Source organism: Diabrotica undecimpunctata, chromosome 7 (assembly GCF_040954645.1).
Source record: "Diabrotica undecimpunctata isolate CICGRU chromosome 7, icDiaUnde3, whole genome shotgun sequence".
Taxonomy (NCBI): Eukaryota; Metazoa; Arthropoda; class Insecta; order Coleoptera; family Chrysomelidae; genus Diabrotica; species Diabrotica undecimpunctata.
The window spans coordinates 22,649,261-22,669,185 of record NC_092809.1 but is presented as its reverse complement, the minus strand read 5'-3'; the positions used below and the strand labels follow the sequence as shown (position 1 = coordinate 22,669,185).

Sequence of the window (19,925 nt, the reverse complement as noted above, 5' to 3'; positions counted from 1 at the left end):
TCCATGGGCGTGCTCAAGATTAATTGAAAAATTACTTTGAATAATTGTAAAAAATAAATGAATTATTTCAGTGTTATAAAGTGTTATGTGTATGTAAACAAAAGTGACCTCTTTTATCACACACTATATTAGAACTGACTGGCCTACATTAAAAAGGGTTTTAAAAAATTCACATTTTTTTTAATTTTTAAAAATTACAAAAAAAAAGAGTTTTTAAAACCGTCTAAGGTATGTTAAATAGATGAATAAAAATATTAATATAAAACTTACAGCTACTTGTTACAAATCCAAATCAGATTCAGAAGATGAACTTTCAGAACCAAGATTTATAATAACTGGCTCGATCATTTTATCAGTAATATTGTCCAGCTTCCACATTTTTTCCTCTTCTTTAATAGTGTGATTTACTGCCTTTTCCCAGTTTTCAGGTTTTACATTATTTACGGTCTCCAAAAACAACTGTTTAACATCATGAATTTTAAAAGTGGTATTTTTTCTTGAAACTTCACTCTTTATCTGTGCCCATACCAGTTCAATCGGGTTTAATTCACAATGATATGGTGGGGATCTAAGTACTGTCATTCCACGATTTTTGGCAGTTTCATCAATTTCGTATTTTTTAAATTTTTCTTTATGAAGGGCACACAACGAATGAAGTTCCTTTCTTATAGATCCGGGATGGTACGTAATATTTTTTGAACTCAGCCAATTCTGCAAGTCTTTTTTTAACCACTTGGTTGTGGGCAGTCCTTCTATAAGTCTGGAGTGATTATCCACTTGCATTATCCATTACTATTACACAGTTCTTAGGAAGAAGATCTATCATTTGTTCGAACCATTCTTGAAAGACATCAGCGTTCATGTCTTCATGGTAGTCACCGGTACGAGTTGATTCAAAAGTTAATAAACCACCTTCAACAAAACCGTCTGAACTGCCAATGTGTACTATTATCAGCCTGTGTCCCTTTCCTGATGGTGGGTTTAAACCAGTAGATAAGTTATTTACAAAAGCGTGCCTTTGACTTGTAACAGTTTCATCCTGCCAAAATTTATTTGGTGTATGACCCTCGTTGGTCCATGTTTCATCAAGATAAAATATTTTTCTTTTTTGGTTTCTCATTTCCTTTATGGTTCTTAGAAAATGTCTTCTCCATATGACAATATCGCTTCTTTCTAATAAAATAGACTTTCTGGGATTCTTTTTCCAGCGGAAGCCTATTTCTTTTAAAAGTTTCCATAACGTACTTCGACTCATTTCTGGGTAATCCTTATCATCTCGAACTGAGACAAGAACTTTATCCAATGTTGGAAATTCTTGTCTAAAGAAGAATTCATGTACTTTCCGTCGAAGTCCTTCTTTAAAATGATATTCTATTTGAAATTTTGGTTTCCCTGGAGCATTACGTGGCATTTGAAAACTACCACATTTCTCTTCTTTAATAACTCTGTAAATCGTAGATTTCCCAACACCAAGTGTACTGCTAACTAACTCAACGGTCTCATCAACACTTTCACATAAACGTTTGTCTGTAAATGATTTAAAACAATTAAATATTAATGTTTTTTCATTAACTGTTAGAGGACCAATTTTTCGGCGTTTACACAGCACTTCCAAATTTTCCATAACACTAGTATACACAATAAACTGCACCTTGCAACTGAAGTACCTACTTTTAGTGAACTGTTAAGAATTTTGAATACGCCACTTGGACCTTCCTATATACAAAATGGAAAAACCCACTATCACATTTTCTGTGGAATAAGTTTAGAAGGTAATTATCTAGTCAATTACTGTCGTAGATTCCTGGAATTAAAGAATTAAATGTTTGATTGTTGAAATACTTACTTCGTGGAATGCACTCATTTCAGATAAAATAAAACGTTTTATTTTATCTAAAGAATTAAACTTTATTTTGCAAATAGGCAAAGAATTAAACTTTATTTTGCAAATAGATAAAATAAAACGTTTTATTTTATCTAAAGAATTAAACTTTATTTTGCAAATAGGTAGGTACTTATTAAACTTTTATTGGTTATATATAACCAATAAAATAAACATCTTACATTTCTTGCAAATTCATTAGTACCTGTTAACCTCCATCACTCCGACACTGGCAACCTTATTTAGGGATTAGTAACCCTCACAACTATTGTATTCTATTCTGCTCCAACCTTTATACCTGGTGGTCATACTCAATTTAAAATTGTTTTACTATATACTTCTGTAAACTTGTTGACAAATATCTGTTTTTCATTGAGTCACCCGTATCAACAGTTTAGGGATTTGCATACATAATTTATTGTTTTATTACTCTCTCATACATAAAAATACACTATAGTTCACAATACCATTTCACAAATTTGAGAAAAGTTAAAGATGTTTTAGAAAAAAATAATTATCCTCCAGAATTTTACAACCCTCTAATGAAAAAAAGAAGTTATATTATCAGAAATCAATCTAATTCCAATACCAAACCAAAACAAACCCAAACCATAATTAGCAATAATAATAATAATCATGTCACTAACTCACACAAAAACTATATTATATCCTTACCATACATTAATGGATTTTCTGAACAAATGTGAAAAATGTTGGCAAAGTATGATATTAATGTCTGACATAAATCATCAAAAACATCTGGAAAATATTTTTCGAAATTTAAATCCATTGTTAATAAAAACCATCAATAAAAATGTGAGAAAAAACAAACGAGCTTAAGGTGAGGAATACACTCATACTAAAGACGTCCTCGTTCTCCCTAAAAAATACACAATATCGATGTCCCTGTAAAGAAAAATGCCACGAGAAGATCGACCCTGAAAGACAAAGCGTACTATTTTTCAAATTTTATGGATTATCAAATTTCAATTTGCAAAGCTCATACCTGTGTTCACTCGTAAATGTCGTAATTAAAGCAAGATCATGTAAACAAAATGCAAATCGATTCATATCGACGAAAGCCTTAGAAAGTAACATTACGAACAGAAAGATAAGCGTTGATAGGTCTAAAGTAGAGTGGCTAAAAATGCACTAAAAGCTGTATAGTAGGATGCATCCATTCTCCATGTATTTTAAATATTCGAATAATCCAGAAGTCCTTTTTACTGAAGTTAACTTCAGTAAAAGGAATTCTCAAGGCTCTGCTAACTTATAGCTCGAAACACTCTATCCGGATGAAAGAAAAATCAACCCTGAAAAAAGAAAGACCTTCTGTGTTTACTAGAATATGTTCCGCCCATCTATCATCAATTCTACCACCAATAGCAGACTCTAACACTGCAAGAATTGAATTAGACGGAGCAATGAGCGATTTTTCAGTGGAGTAGTGTATAATGAAAACATTTAAAAACAATAAAAGTGAAAGTTTGATTACAACTTAAGTAAAAAAACTAGCAATAAGTTTTAATTTGTAATTTTTCAGATTAATAAAAGTCATTATCTCTGGTATATTACATTTATTTCTGGTATATTACATTTATTTATATGGGATGGGTTGTTTTCATATCCGATGGCCTATTATTCTTACTTTTATTGACATGCTTGTCTAAAAAAATTACAAATACTTACAAAATTAGCATCAGGCTATAGCCCATTACAATCTTAGTAATTTTTAAAGTATTATGCTGCGAACTTATAGCAATGTGTTTCATATTTACTTAATTTTCTACATTAACTCGAAAATTTCACTAAACTATTTTGGCCCATATCTCTAGTTTTGATTTCTATCACTTGGGCCACTCTGGTTCTCATGGCCTGAAATTTGAAGTAATGAATTCGGTTTTTAAAATAATAAAATCTAGAGGGTTGAAATCGCTGTGCTTTTAAAGCCTTCATAGACGGCTCCTTTTTAAACTTTGACTTTTAGTTTTTCGAATAATGTCTTTTAAATTTCTTAATGTTTATAAAGAAAGTCCCAGCGAATTTAAAAAAAGGACTAACTCGGGATTTAAGGGTCATCTTAGGGCATTGTATTTTTTTAAATTCATGTAAAAATGCCACTATTTCGAATAATAAAAATTAATTTCCTACATGTTGATGCGTCTGAGTTATTTGAAATGTTTATAAGCTTTTTTAATTTGGTGATTTCAGAATTAATGTGGAAACAATAGTTTACACATAATAATGTTGTAGATAAATTCGTTCTAGAATAAATAATCTCAATTTTGCAATAACTATTAAGTGCAATTTCTTGAAATTTTTATAGCTAAATAGTTTTTTTTTCATTTTTAGAAAAGATATTAAAATTTTCCAAAAATCGACTTTTAAAGCAATAATTAACCAACAAAAATAATTTTACAGATCCTCATTTTAAAGGATTTTCCATGCTTATTCAGTAAAATTGTGCCACTTTTCCATATAATGTGTTGTTTATTACATATTGTTATCATCAAATTTATCAAAAGCAGTTGTTAGATACAATGTGTCAAAGACTCACAAAAAAAGCTATTTTGTTAATTTTTCTGGTCTACTGAAATATATCTGTAATCGTCTTTTTATTTTGGTTTATTTTGATAAATCCTTATTAACTGTTATAAAACAAAAATCAGATACAACTGATAGGATATAATACAGGATATAATTTAATAATAACATACAAATACATACATGTCGGAAACTGGGTAACAGTGAGACATTTGAAATATCTTTCCTCCTTTTCGCCACGTGTAGATATCATTACATGTGCTTACTTGCTGTATTTAAGGTTACCGATTTCTAATAGTAAAATAATACAGGTACTTTGAGAATTTTTTTATAAAAGCATGTTAATTATTAGGATTTTTTTAGTATTACTATGACATTGTGTGTAGGTTAGTAAACATGATGTCATAATTTAGCAATGCAAACTAAGTTTTATAATAATAAAATTTAAATTTTATGGCAAATGGGTAACAGTGAGACATGTCTCATTGTTACCCAGATGGTAGAAAAAATTACATTTTGTATTTTTTCCTAAAATTTCTAGTATACCTAAAAGAAACTTTTCAAAATGCCCAGAAATCCACCGAGGAAGACAAATCATGGAACATTCTCGAAAGAAACCATGAGAAGGGCAGTTGAAGCTATACTAACTGATCGCAGCATTAGATCTGTAGCAAAACAGGAACAAATAAGTTTCCAAAGCCTAGCTAGGTAATTAATTGTGCTTAATAATGCTCTACAAATAGCTGCAATATTTATTTTTTTCGATATGTGCAAAAAAGAAAGTCCAGTGAAGACGGATTTATTCGATATACCCCTAACTACGCAGTAAATAAGATATTTAGTACCAAGAAAAAATCCTGGCTGATTACATTATTAAATCTAATCTAAAACTCCCAAAGGATGTAGTCTATCGCGGGCTATATCCTTTAATAAGCACAACGTAGATATGTTATTCGATAATTTATCCAATGCGAACAAACGCAATGAAAGATTTACCGACGGAACACGTCTTTATAACCTTGACGAAACGGCTACAGTGACTGTACAAAAATCATCGAAAGTTTTGCTGAAAAAGGAGTAAAGCAAGATTTTTTAAAGTGACGAGTGGAGAAAAAGGCGTGCTTGTAACAACATGTGCAAAGTGCTGCAGGAAATCATTTACCACCTGCGATGGTTTTTCTACGCATTAATTTTAAGGAGCACATGATTGCTGGTGCTCCACCTGGTACTTTAGGACTTGCGTCTCCGTCCAGGTGGATGAATTCTGAGCTATTTTAGAAAGTAATGGAACACTCCATTCTACACACCTCCAGTTCAAAGCAAAATCCAAGTCTTTTGCTTTATGACAATCACGAGAGTCACTTTTCTATCCAGGTTATAAATCCTGCGTACCATTTTACACCATATTCAACCAATAAGCTACAGCCTTTGGATGTTGGTATTTTCAAGCCTTTCAGCTTGGCTTATAATGCTGCCATAGATAGCTGGCTAATACATCATCCTGGAAAGCCAGTTACTATTTATGAAGTTGCAGGTTGTGTGGACGCTGCGTACCAGAAGGCAATGACTCCAGCAAATATTACCTCAGTCTTTAAAAAATGTGGAATATATCAATTCGACAAAGAAATATTCACAGACATCGACTGTTTGCCATTCTCCGTCACTGATAGACGTCAGTTGACAATGGGTAAACAAACCCCCCTCGCGATCCAGTTCACGAGAAAGCTGGAGAAAAAAATAGATTTATAACTCCGGAAGAGATTCGTAGATATCCTAAGGCTGAACCTAGAAAAGAAACATCCAAAAGCCGAAGAAAGGGAAAAAGCATGATAGCTACTGACACTACACGGAAACTTGAGCTGGAAGAAAGGCAAAATAAAAAGCAAAAAAATTTAAGGGCAATAGATTTGCAGAAAGCAAAAAGTTTAAAGCGAAAGATAAAAAAGAGTGATGAATATGAAGCAGATGAAGAATGGCATTCCGATGCACCATATGAACATTTTAAACCGGAAGTAGATCCAACAGCTTTTGAAGATTTATCAAGAACTCCTAAGGTCGATGTTCTGGTAGAATTTAAACCAGAAAACACTAAATCAAAACCAGTTTACTATATCGGAAAGCTACTTTCTTGTGTGACAGATGCCAATTTTATGAGGAAAAGTGGGAAAATTGATTCTAAATTTTACTTTCCCAGAGCTTCAGATATTGCCACAATTTAAGTAAAAGACAATAAGATGATATTGCCAAGGCCAGTTTGTTATGGTCATGCTAAACGGCAAAATTCATTTTTCTCATTCGAGATCAATTTCAATTTAATAAATGTAAGTTAATTCCGATCACTATTTTTTTAATAAATCACTACCTTGTAACTTAACCCTCTATTGCATAATGGACCCAAACGGGAACTCAATATATAAAATTTCCATGAGTATTTGCTATCGACAATTTTAAGCGCGTACACATCTTATTCCCTTTTGGGAACGTTCATTCTTAGATGTGTATTGTGTGTTGCCGATATACCCACCGGTTATTTCAATAAATAGCAGTTTTGTTTGAAGTGACCTTCGAGTAAGTTGTTTGTTTAGCACGTGTATTTTATTTTCAAATATCAGCTAAAAATAAGGTAAGTTTGATAAATAAAAATTATATACGCGTTTATAAGTGTTGTAAGGATCTACTGATATATTGAAATAATAAATTTACTTTGTTGTTGTTAGAATTTGCCCCAAATTATTACTGTTCCCGTACGGGAACATTGTGTGCTAAAAGTAAATTTTGAAACTGAAAAAATTTAATATTTTATAGCTTGTTTTTATCAAGTTGGTACTTATTTAATGCATTATTGGTTTACATAAATTTTTTTGATTAAACCTGAAGTAAACTTTTTTTTTCAGAAAAAAAAATGGATTAATTTGAAAGTATTCCACCAACATCGTTTTACAACAATAAAGCAAAAACTATTCAGCCCTATAAGTTACGACAGATTCCATCTGAAAGTGAAGATTCGGAACTATCTGATGAAGATAATGTTGAGCCGTTAGCTGCACAAACCACCCGGCCCAGAGTAATCATTGACAGTCAAGAAGACTCTGATAATGAAGATGATAATTTATCAACCGATGATTCGGATACTGAACTACCTACTAAACAAAAATCTAGCAAAAAAAGTCAAATGACATGGCATCCTTCAAAAACTGTGCGAAATATAGATGAACTGCATTTTGAAGGTAGTGAATTACTTCCAATCAACATATTGCAGCTCAACTCTCCTTACAAATTGTTTAGTTTTTTTTGACACCAGATTTTATAATTGAGGTAGTTCGACAAACTTGTATATACAGCGCTCAAACAAATCCACAAAAGCCAATTACCACATGTCCTGTAGAAATTGAAAATTTTATGGGGATATTGCTGTGGATGTCTCTAATAAGACAACCTACTACAAGACGCTATTGGGCTCTGACAACAAGAATTTCACAAGTTGCAGATGTAATGCCTATCAATCGTTTTGAAACAATCAAAAGGTTTCTTCATTTTAGTAATAATTTAGAAAATACGCGCAGTCTTGACAAAATAGCGCCTCTGATTGAACAAATAAAAAGATCGTGTTTGCAAATACCTTTAGAAGAACACTTATCTTGTGACGAACAAGTTATATCGTTCAAAGGACGTTCGAGCATGAAGACATACAATCCCAAAAAGCCTCATAAATGGGGATACAAGATGTGGGTTCTCTCAGGAATCTCAGGATTTTCATATAATTTTGAAATTTTGGCTGGAAAAGATGGTTACACAGAATTACCGAATGAAGTAAATTTGGGAGCTGCTAGTAATGTTGTAGTTCGGTTGAGCAGAGAAGTACCATCCAATAAACATCACAAACTCTTCTATGATAATTATTTTTCAAGCATACCACTGATGTCATATTTGTCAAAACGAGGCATACATTCTATCGCAACAATCCGTACAAATCGAATTCTCAATTATAAAGGTTGGCAAAAGAAGGAAATTAAAAAATTACAAAGGGGTAGCATTCAGGAACACTCTGGCACGTATGAGAATACTGCAATACATACAGTCCAGTGGTGTGACAACAAAATTGTGTCTTTACTGTCAGATTATTGTGGAACTCAACCAACAGCCAAAGTGGAAAGATTCTTTCGCACCGAAAGAACTAGGAAAGAAATTGATTGCCCAGACATTGTACAACAATACAACAGGCACATGGGCGGTGTGGATCTGCAAGATTCCTTATTGGGATTATATCCAATCAAAATCAAAAGTAAAAAATGGTACCACCGTATTTTCTATCATATGCTGGATGTAGCAGTAGTCAATGCTTGGCTATTAGACAGGCGAATTAAAAAACAAATTGGAAAAACTGAAGAGATTATACCACTGCTGAATTTCAAAACAATTCTAGCTGAACAACTAACTAACAGTGGTCTTTTACAAAAAAGAAAAGTAGGTCGTCCTAGAAGTTCTACACCCGAACAACCATCCAAAAGAAGATGCATTGAACCTAGACCCAATATATATGTACAAACAGATCAGTTTTCACATTGGCCAAACTGGACTGTAAACAGGGAAAGATGTAAGTTGATAAACTGTAAAGGAAAATCAAGGGTCCAGTGCGAGAAATGTAAGGTGCATTTATGCTTTCATTCTAAAAGTAATTGTTTTAAGAAGTTTCACAATTTGGAATAGTGTGTTACTGACAATACATCTATCTAGTGTATGACAATTGGTTCTAATAAAAGTTTTTATACATAATGTTCCCAAATGGGCACACATTTTTTTTTTCAAAAACTGGATCATTTTCAAAAAACTATATATATCGGTGAATTCTACATACATCTATTAAGAGTAATTTAATATAATTTTATTTTATTTCGTCAAAAAATAAAATAAAATAAATTCATGCAATAGAGGGTAATTTTGTTTTTTATTGGTTTTTTTTTTATATAAATAAATATTTTGTAACTTAAATTTATTTTATGTTTTCTTTCATATAAATATACTGGCTCACTGTTACCAATGCATGGGTAACACTGAGACAAATGACAACTTGACATTATATGTCAAATAAAAAACTAAAAAAACCGAACAATTTTCAAATTTAAGTTTTTCGTTTGTAATAAACGCAGGTGAGAGTACAATCCTGAAGAAATTTTGTTTATATATGTTATAGCAGTGGACTTTGGTTAAATGAAAAAAAAGTGTCTCACTGTTACCCATTTTCCCCTACATAATACGTACCTGGGTAGCTGTTAGATGGCTATATTTTTAAATTGTCAATAAATAATATTTTTTTCATAAAATTTTCTGAAATTCCAATGACAAAAACAGTTTCGCAAGTACAGTATGCTTTTTTTTAAGTTTCAAGTTACCAAATACATTTTTGTATAATTAATTTTTTTTTTTCGATTATAGGCAAAGGCGGTATAGAATACATTCAAAGAAAATGTGTCATCGCTTTGAAAAACGGAGAAGCTCTATGTCCCGCCATTGTACATCAAAATGAAGCAACTGACCTATATTGCCCAACGTGCAAAACTAATCTTTGCAACTCAGCTACCACCATTAACTTCATTCCAAAAACATTAGCTGCAATAATCTTGGCGATCTTAGGTCAACAATTCTTGATGTAAAACAAAGAGTATTTCTTGCAATTTTTATAGTAAAGTACCTACATGTGTTTATATCTAAATAACAAAGTATTTGTTTACAAACCAAAAATTTTATTAATGTTTTTGATAAATGTGTATTGTGTATTATAAATGTTATTTTGCTACATATATTTTCCAGAAATTACTATATTGATACACGAATGCGCTTATTTAGAAAACAAGTATGCGTAATAAGTACTTACATAGAGGAGAAGGTACAAATATGGGCTATGCTACTAATATGGGCTATCGCAATTAATATGAAATACACACCGCCATCTATACGTCAATAGCTTGTCTATAATAACTAATAAAGCTTACAGTGACCTAGGTCCAGTGACCGTTGAAACAATCACATGTTAGTGTTAAGTTTTAGTTTTATCACACATTGTAAGCGAAAGGTTGATATTTTCATAATAGTTTCGACTTTTTCTTTTAATTTGTGTTGCATTTCAGTTACTAATATTTGAATATATGTTTGGTTATGTTGCAATACGGGCTACCGTGGTGCTACAAATATGAGCTAGACCATATTTGTGTGGTGCTACAAATATGAGCTAGCCCATATTTGTATCAGTTTAGTCTACAGGGTTTTTTTCTTTTCAGAATGCCTAGAAAAAGTATTGTAAGTCCAAAACAACGAAAGTCCTGGGATCCAGATAGCATGAAATCTGCTATTCAAGCTGTGAGAGAAAACCATGGGTACATTAAAAGCAGCTAAAACTTATAATGTCCCCAGATCGACAGTTCAACGGTTAATAAAAATGACTGAACTGCGTCCAGATGAAGCAGTACTTAAGAAACTGGGAAGAGAAACTATTCTTGGCTCAGATTTAGAAAAATGTTTGGTGGACTATATCCTTTAAATGGAAGTGAAATTCTGTGGTTTAACTCGGACTGATATCAAACGAATGGCATTTAATCTGGCTGAATCAAATGGATTAAATCATCCCTTTATACAGTTAAAAAAAGCTGGTAGAGTTTGGCTAGATTTGTTCTTGACGCGTCGTAAAAATACATTGTCTTTAAGGAGACCAACTGGAACGTCTTTTGGACGGGCAGCTAGCTAGCTTTAACAAAGAGAATCTTCAAATAAGTTTTGATCATCTGGAAAAAGCATATGATAAATACAATGTTTCCAGTAATCAGGTTTACAACGTAGATAAAACAGGCCTAACCATTGTGCAAAATAAAATTGCAGCAATAGTGCGGTGCAAAGGAAAGAGACAAATCGCATCGCTTACTTCGGTTGAGAGAGGATCATTGATCACTTTAATTGCATGTATGAGTGGTGGAGGGAATTTTATCCCACCCATGTTAATCTTCCCAAGAAAGAATATGAATATGCAACTTATGAAAGGTACTCCTCCTGGATCGATATCAGCCGATCATCCTAGTGGTTGGGTGCAGTCTAATTTATTTACAGTGGTTTAAACACTTCATAGATAGCGTTAAACCCTCTAAAGAGTTTCCTGTACATCTTATATTGGATGGACACTACAGCCATACTCGCAATTTAAATGTGATCAATCTGGCAAGGGAGAATAACATAGTTATAAATTCATTACCTCCACATTCAACACACAAACTACAACCGCTAGACAAAACTTTCATAAAAACGCTCAAGGCATACTATAGCGAAGAAATCAGGTAATGGTTATGTCATAATAACCGCGCCCTCTCTCTGTACGATATTGGACAACTTTTTGGCAAAGCATACCTTAAAAGCCAAACTGGAGAAATTGCTGTAAATGGATTCCGTGCCATTGAAATTTATCCATTGAATAAGACTGTGTTCTCAGATGCAGATTTTATTGCAGCAGAAATTGAGAGTAACAACCATAGCCATGTAGAACCGCAAGCTATTGAACCTGCTATCCTACCAAAAACACCAGAAGCCAGCAACATCAGTGAACCAGGTTCTTCTGGTTTGCAAAAGTTTGTAAGTCCGCAAGCTATTGAATCTGATATCCTATCAAAAACACCAGAAGCCAGCAACATTAGTGAACCAGGTCCTTCTGGTTTGCAGAAGTTTGTAAGTCCGCAAGCTATTGAATCTGATATCCTATCAAAAACACTAGAAGTCAGCAACATTAGTGAACCAGATCCTTCTGGTTTGCAGAAGTTTGTAAGTCCGCAAGCTATTGAATCTGATATCCTATCAAAAACACTAGAAGTCAGCAACATTAGTGAACCAGATCCTTCTGGTTTGCAGAAGTTTGTAAGTCCGCAAGCTATTGAATCTAATATCCTACCAAAAACATCAGAAGCCAGCAACGTTAGTAAACCAGGTCCTTCTGGTTTGCAGAAGTTTGTAAGTCCATTTGAAATATCGCCAGTGTCGTCGATCAGGAAAAAATCTACAAATCGTGGTAGAAAATCATCGAAATCAACGGTAATAACTTCTTCACTTTACAATGAAGCATTAGACTAGCAAAACAGCAAAAAGAAATTAAAACGTACAAGCAGTAAAACGACACATTACGGCTGAGTCTACAAGGGAGGTGACTAAGAAAAAAATTAAAAACAAGTCAGAGAGGCGGCATAAAAAAGAAATCTAAAGTTCTTCTGACAACGATAGCGAGCAGGAATTTCAACCATCTGATGAAGATATGGATTTGGAAGAGATTCCTGGTGTAACGGATCCGGAAAATATGGACGTAAATTATATTTTCTGTGACAGAAAATTTTGTGAGGATTATCGAGGTGAAAAATGGATTCAGTGCCTTATGTGCAACTTGTGGGCACTATAGATTGTTCTAGTGCAGAAAGAGACGAATATGCGTGTGGATATTGTACGTAAAAAATTATAAAATAAAAATATTTTTACTAGTAGCCCATATTTATATCACCTTTCCGTTTCTTACTTAAATGACACCGTGAGTGTTTTTATGGCATTACAGAAAAAAATATCTTACTAGGTAGAAAAACGGACTAGCACAAAAGAGCAAAACAATTCTACATGCCAATTATGTAATTTAAACTTTTTCAATCAAAGAATAGTCAATAAACAAAATGGTAGCCCATATTTGTACCTTATCCTCTACTTTCTTTGTAAAAGTTATTATGTAAAGTGAGATTTTATAAAATTGAAAAGAAGTTTATAGATTGAATCTGTATTGTCATTTAAAGTTAAAAACCAGTGTAAATATAATAAATGTAAAAAATTTAAAATTTTCCCAATTATTATTAGGTCCAGGTCTAGAAGCACATCTTAAAATGGCGAGCAATAAATAGTGTTCGAAAAAACAATGGTACATGACAATGTTACAGTATCTTAAAAAAAAAACCAACAAAAATTTACTAAAAACAAAAAATTCACAAAAAAAACCTAAACCCAACTAAGAGGAGTTTATACGTCGTCATCATCCATGCAAAGCACTTCATGTATCCCAAAAGAAAAACCAAAGGACACAGAATAAGTATCTAATAACCTAATAAGCATATAATTTTTTATCTGAAGGCTGTCCACTATCGACTACCTAGCATTCCGCTGATAGCCTGCAACTGAGCCTGAGCCATATAATAGTAATACATAAAGTTTAGTTAAAAATGTGCAAACATATAAAAAATTTATCTTTATGGTGAGGATACCAGATGAATATTAATTGACATACTCTTATTTTACATTATGCTGATTTTTAATTCATTCGGCGTTTTTATCTCTCTTCTTCCTGTGCACTGTTCCATGATTGTGCGTAGGCTATTAAATTATCTATACTAATTTTGTTGACGGCAGCTCGGAAAAGGGATACAGAGGATATGTTAAACAATTCCTTCATGATTCTGAGCCATGACATTCTTCTTTGACCTTGCCCCTCTTCTTCCGTCTATCTTGCCTTGTATTATTAAATGAGATATATTATATCTGTCTGGGTGACACATAACATGGCCAAAATATTCCAGTTTGCGATTTTAAACTATTCTGACCACTTCCTTAACTTTTTCCATCCGCTGCAAAATAACCTCGTTATGAACTCTATCTATCCGTCTTATTCGCAGAATTCTCCGATACAGCCAGATTTCAAAGGCTTCAAGTTTTCTTATAAGCGTATCCGTTAAAGCCCAACCTTCAACACCATATAAAAGAATAGAGAACTCATAACATCTGACTAATCTAATTTTCTCTAATATAATCTAATCTGTAACGAGGATATTTTGCCTACCACATAGGGTATTGCTATAAGGGGTTGAAAATTGGGACTGAAGTTACTGGGGGTGGAGATACGGCAAGCAAAATAAACGATACTTATGCGAACGACACTCAGGGTTTATTTAAATTATTATATTTAGATAGGGCAAGCAAAATAAACGATACTTATGCAAACGGCACTCAGGGTTTATTTGGAGTAGCTGGGTCGTGGATAAGTGAATGGCAAGGGGATTAGATTGAGACAACTACAAAAAATGAAACAAAATGGTACTTACATGAATCTCCTAGCCAAATGGGTAACAAAACAACAGAAGGACCTCTAGCTATTTAAATTGAACACCGCTTCGAAGGATCCTCCTGTTGGATGAAGAAAAAAGGCTTTTCCTTCTTAAAAAAGAAACACAAAAGGGGTTTTTTTTCTTTTTCACACTTTTCTTAAAATAAATAGACAAAATGGTTCAGAGAAATGAATTAAACAATTATTACTGTCTCACCACAAACAGTTGCAAATACAAAAAATGCAAAAATAAATACCGTAAACTGGGGTGAGAATAGTACAGGGTAATGAAAATATTACAGTGACATCATTTTTCTTGATTCCAGTGCCAACTGTCGATCTCTGTTGTAACTAGTGGATTTTTTCGGGTAGCTAATAGATGTCTCACTAGTAGTGGACGAAATTAGATTAATCTTATAATTGTGGAAGATTCCACTCCGACAGAAGTTTTATTGAAGTGAACAGCTGATTTTTGTGATTTTTCAACTGCCTGACAAAACCTTCATTGGGACATTAATTTCGATTCAACTGAAGCAATACGTAAGTATCATATTCTGTTTACTTATAATCTAACACAGCGGCGAATTACATGCTGAAACGCTGCCCCCTAGGACATTGAGAATTGAGGTTGAAATGAACGGCACTGGATACAGCCTGGAAACGGCTTCTTAAAAAACTGGAAACATGCGGGTATTTTTCAGAGCTGTTGCACACGACACAAATATCAAGGTGCTTTGAAAAATAGAAATAGAGATTTAACTTTTTGAATTATTGATTTATTGTCAAAATTATCAAATTCATTTTGTTTTTTTGTTATAAAATGTAATCTTATGTTTAAAGATTTGTCCACTATTGCTTCAATTAAAAAATATGTATGATTTGAAGCACACCCTAAAATATGTTCTTGTAGATTGCAAAAATATTGTTCAAATTGAACGCAGTTGAAACGACTTCCCAGAAAATTAGGTAAAAACTGCATAATGGTCATATTTTAAAATATATTAAAATAACATTAGGGTAGGTATAAATTTGTTACAATATTGCAGTTGAATTGATTCTTTGCCAGTGTTGACATTGTATGTTTGGTGGAAATATTTAAAAATGCCTAGACGTGTGTTAGATGTAGATAGTCTAATTTTAGTGTACATAAGTATTTTACGGATGAAAAAGAAAATGGCGGTCCTTTAAAATCGGTAATGTCTGTTCAACAACGCGTATGTGATGCTCTAGGAATTAGTGAAACCAAACTAAGAGGAGTATTACAAAATCGCAATAATGAACGGCCGAAAGAAGATCACCGAAAAACTCGCCTAGGATTGAAAACGAAAGATATTCCAGATGGAAAAAAATTTGAAATTCGTGATACCATTTATCGAATGCGAGCCAACAAGGAACATGTGACCTTAAATACGATTCTCTCGGAATTAATGGATAGAAAATTTGACGAAATTGGCAGAACAAGTCTATGGCAAGTGATACATAATTTGGGTTTCAAATTTCAAAAGGAGGATAACAGAAAATCCCTTTGTGAAAGAAGTTCTGTTGTGCATAAAAGAATTAACTTTCTAAGAAAATATTCTAAATTAAAAAAAGAAAGGGCAAATTTTATATATTTAGACGAAACATGGATATTTTCTAGGGGTGCAACCAAGAGAATATGGCAAGATGATAACGTAAAGTCTATCAAACATACTGATGAAGAAGGGAAGCGACACATAATTTTACATGCAGGAGGGAAATCGGGTTTTATAGAAGGTGCTGATTTAATATTTTCATCTAAATCAAAATCAAGTGACTATCACGATAATATGAACACAGAAATGTTTGTAAAATGGTTACATGAAAAACTTCTCCCAGGTTTAAGTGAGCCCAGCGTAATTATTTTAGACAATGCACCTTACCATTCTGAAGTATTAAACAAAAGTCCAACGAATTCTTGGACTGTTAATAAAATTAAAGAATGAATGATCAGATTATTGAATGTTACGGTCATCAAGTTTTACGTCTGCCACCGTATCATTGCCAGTTTAAACCCATCGAATATATATGGGGAATAGCAAAACAATATTATGACAACCATATTGGGCCTAACGGTTATAGCGACGACGCAGTTCGGGAAACTTGGCGAAAGGCACTTTCAATTGTAACTCCAGAAGTGTGGTGCAACTGTATATTCAAGTGCGAGAAACTAATAGAAGATTGGTGGACTCGTGAAAATAAAATAAACGAAATAAGTCCAATCATAATAACAATTAATGGTGATGACAGTGATTATGATGACGATTATGATATTTTTGATGATAATGACTGATTTTCATTTTTGTTGGCAAGTTAAATTTTTTTATTTTTCATTAGAAATTCTCTCCATGGAACAAATATACATAGACCATATTTTCTGTGTGAAGTGTAATATAAAATTATTATTAGGTTTATATTAGCCACATTAGACTCCATTAATGAAGTAATTCTCCTTATTATACTGTCAATTATATAAAAGATTTTCCATTATTATTTAATTAAAAAAAGTTATGGATTATTTTTCATTTCATTTGACCAGTTGATATTTCCCCAAAGAGCAGGTAATTAAAACTGGGTACTTACAATAAAATTTTTAATCCGAAACCCGCGGAAATATAGCGAACCGACTATATTTTATTTTGTAAAATAAAGATAAATTTGGGTTTTCCCAAATTTTGCCCGTTTATTCTTAAACAATGTTCCGATGTTTTGCAAACTGCAATCACATGTTTGGACGGATATGTTAATCCTCCTTGATTTTTTTTTTGTTATTAACGAGCTTAAATAGTTTAATTTGTTCCACAATCTACACATTTTATTGTATTTTGCAATTTTCGGGCTACAAAACCTGCTATGTAAGTAATTATTTGAATGGAACACCCGCTAATTACAGTCGAATTCATTATGTAGTCATGTTCGCTCCAAATAAATTCTAAAGATTGTTCATAAAATGTTTCTAATAATCGAGCTTCAGGTCAACAAATATTCAACTCAGGTTTTTTAAATCGACTTGAACCACTTAAAATAGGAATATCGTCCAATGGAACACAATTTTCTAAACCACCAGATCGAATTTCAGTACGCACTAACAACCTTTTATTAGCAGCAGTGAATTGTCTGGCAGTCGGATTACTCCGAACTACTTTATCTCCAAAAGTGTTCCTAATTAATTTAATCATATGACAATGGTCGTAAAATATGAAATATTTTTTATCATGTATTGAACAAAACGGTTTTATATTGGCTTATTTCCTACTGCATCATAGAATATGCGTCATTGCAACATTTTCTGTTGCCCCGACAAATGTTAATGATGTTACGTAAGCCCCTGTTTCTTTTTCGATCAACTGCAGACATTGATTTACAAGATTAGGTTTTTGTGTCCCATTCAACCTGTTTTTAAAAAAATACCCGATTGAAATTTTCCAGCTTCCATTAACACAATTCGCCATAAAAACAAAAGCTTCTTTGGCTATGTCATTGCTATCATTTTGTAAATCGTTTCCAAAATCTACATACCCGTGAAATTTTGTCCCGTCCCATTCGACATTTTTACGTATTGACATTTCGTCCATTATAAGAGATAGCAATAGAGGACTTTGTGACTTGTCATTATATTTTTTTTAAATGTCAAGAGATTCTTTTGTGAATCCAGGTTCTCCGTTAACAATTCTGAACCATTTGGATATTGTTGAAGGATGTGGAAGAAAAGTTTGAAATTTTTCCCCTACATAAATATATCCTTTTGGAGAAGAAAAATTTAAAGTTATCGCAAATTGTCTCAGTGTAGAAGAATATTTGATTTTTTTGCCTATTTTCCGTCTTGCCAGTTCTTTACATATAGGTGGCATGTTTTCAAATAAAATTGAATGTTCCTCTAACAACCAATTTTTTGATTGTAACTCTTTTATCAGACGTTTTATAGATAATATTTTTTTCTTCATTCTTCTTAATTTTTGTGACATAATTCTGATTTTCTGGGACTCAATCGCACTTTTTTGTTCTGCCAGTTCTAACCTAAGTTTTAATCTATTCACTTGAACACTGAGTTCATCATTAGAGGTAGCAATCCCTCTCGTTGATCCCACATCAATTGACTCTGCATGTCTCTTTCTCTGTAACAATAAATTACATAAAGCGTAAATTTTTTGTGGAACTCTTAATAAAACGTCAACACAAAAACATTGATTAATTGAGCATAATCTCACTGTGATCTATTATTGTCAATATTTTTTAATAATAGGGCACTCTACAGTGCCATTGAATAATTTTTCCGTCGACCGTCCATTTATGATCAATTTTAACACCCTCAAAATCATTGATTAATGACCCCTATTAATGAATGATTTTCTATTAATGGACGATTTTATTATAGGCAACACAACATACTCGTACATTGCTTGCATAAATTAATTAAACGCTCTAAGATTGGCAGTGACCTGTGGTGTAAGCAACCAAACATATACCTATTTATATTCCCACTATAATTATAATTTAATATATAATTTAGAATAATACCTTCCGAAGTCCTTGTGGCTGCACACTTTTTGGCAACTCAAGAAATATAGTTGGTACTGCTTGATGTAACAATTTCACTTTTCCTGTCATAGTTCCATAAAATAAATTATTTTCAAAATGCTTCGAGCAGATTCTATGGTTTTCAGTGGGTATAAAATTTTTAATTTTCATGTTTTCAATCCAAAGACTCTTTTTTGGTGTGTTTGTTGGAAACCTATATAAAAAGTAAATGTTATTGATTGCATTTTCGTAGTTGCCATAATATATTTTATAAATCCCATTATAAATTAATTTAATCATACACCACTGGTAAAATGGTGCTCCTTTATGCTGTTTTTAAGTTTTACATCTGAATTTTTCGAAGTTTATAATTAAAACATGTAATTTTAGTTATGTAATTAGGTACATTAAGGTGTTGTTTTTTAAATAAATAACAGTTTAAAAGGCAATATGTAAGAATAAAGGAGTAGTCAGTGTATTTTCATCTACGCGCTCATAACAAAAATATTTATTTACCTGTGAAATGTAACTCCCACTTCATTCTTTCTGTTGTTGCTTTTACAACCGTAAGCCGAACACATCACCATTTTAAAGAGTTAAAAAAATTGCTACTTTTCACTCAGAAATCGCACAATAATAATTAACAAAACGAGTTGTGTCAATCAGAAAATGAGCACCAAACGAATGGCGGACCGGTTAAAATCTGCTTGACTTTCGCTTGAAGGCTAGATGGCGCGTTACCTCTCCTTTGACGAGTAGAATTCCCTACTCTACGCCCCTGTCCTAGATGAGTCTTTTTGTATTACCATTACCTCATACTACACAGTTCAACTGTCAAAAACGGTCCATACAGTTATGTCAAGT

General features: G+C 32.6%; 1 long non-coding RNA gene across 1 annotated transcript; it reads right to left on the bottom strand.

Annotated features, from left to right (window-relative positions):
- Positions 1 to 3,568: 3,568 nt before the first annotated feature.
- On the bottom strand, positions 3,569 to 19,889 carry LOC140445059 (uncharacterized). Its single transcript, XR_011951359.1, has 3 exons — positions 19,578 to 19,889; positions 19,062 to 19,275; positions 3,569 to 3,757 (listed from the first exon to the last, which is right to left on the bottom strand). It is a non-coding gene; the product is annotated as an uncharacterized lncRNA (long non-coding RNA).
- Between the last annotated feature and the right edge of the window lie 36 nt (positions 19,890 to 19,925).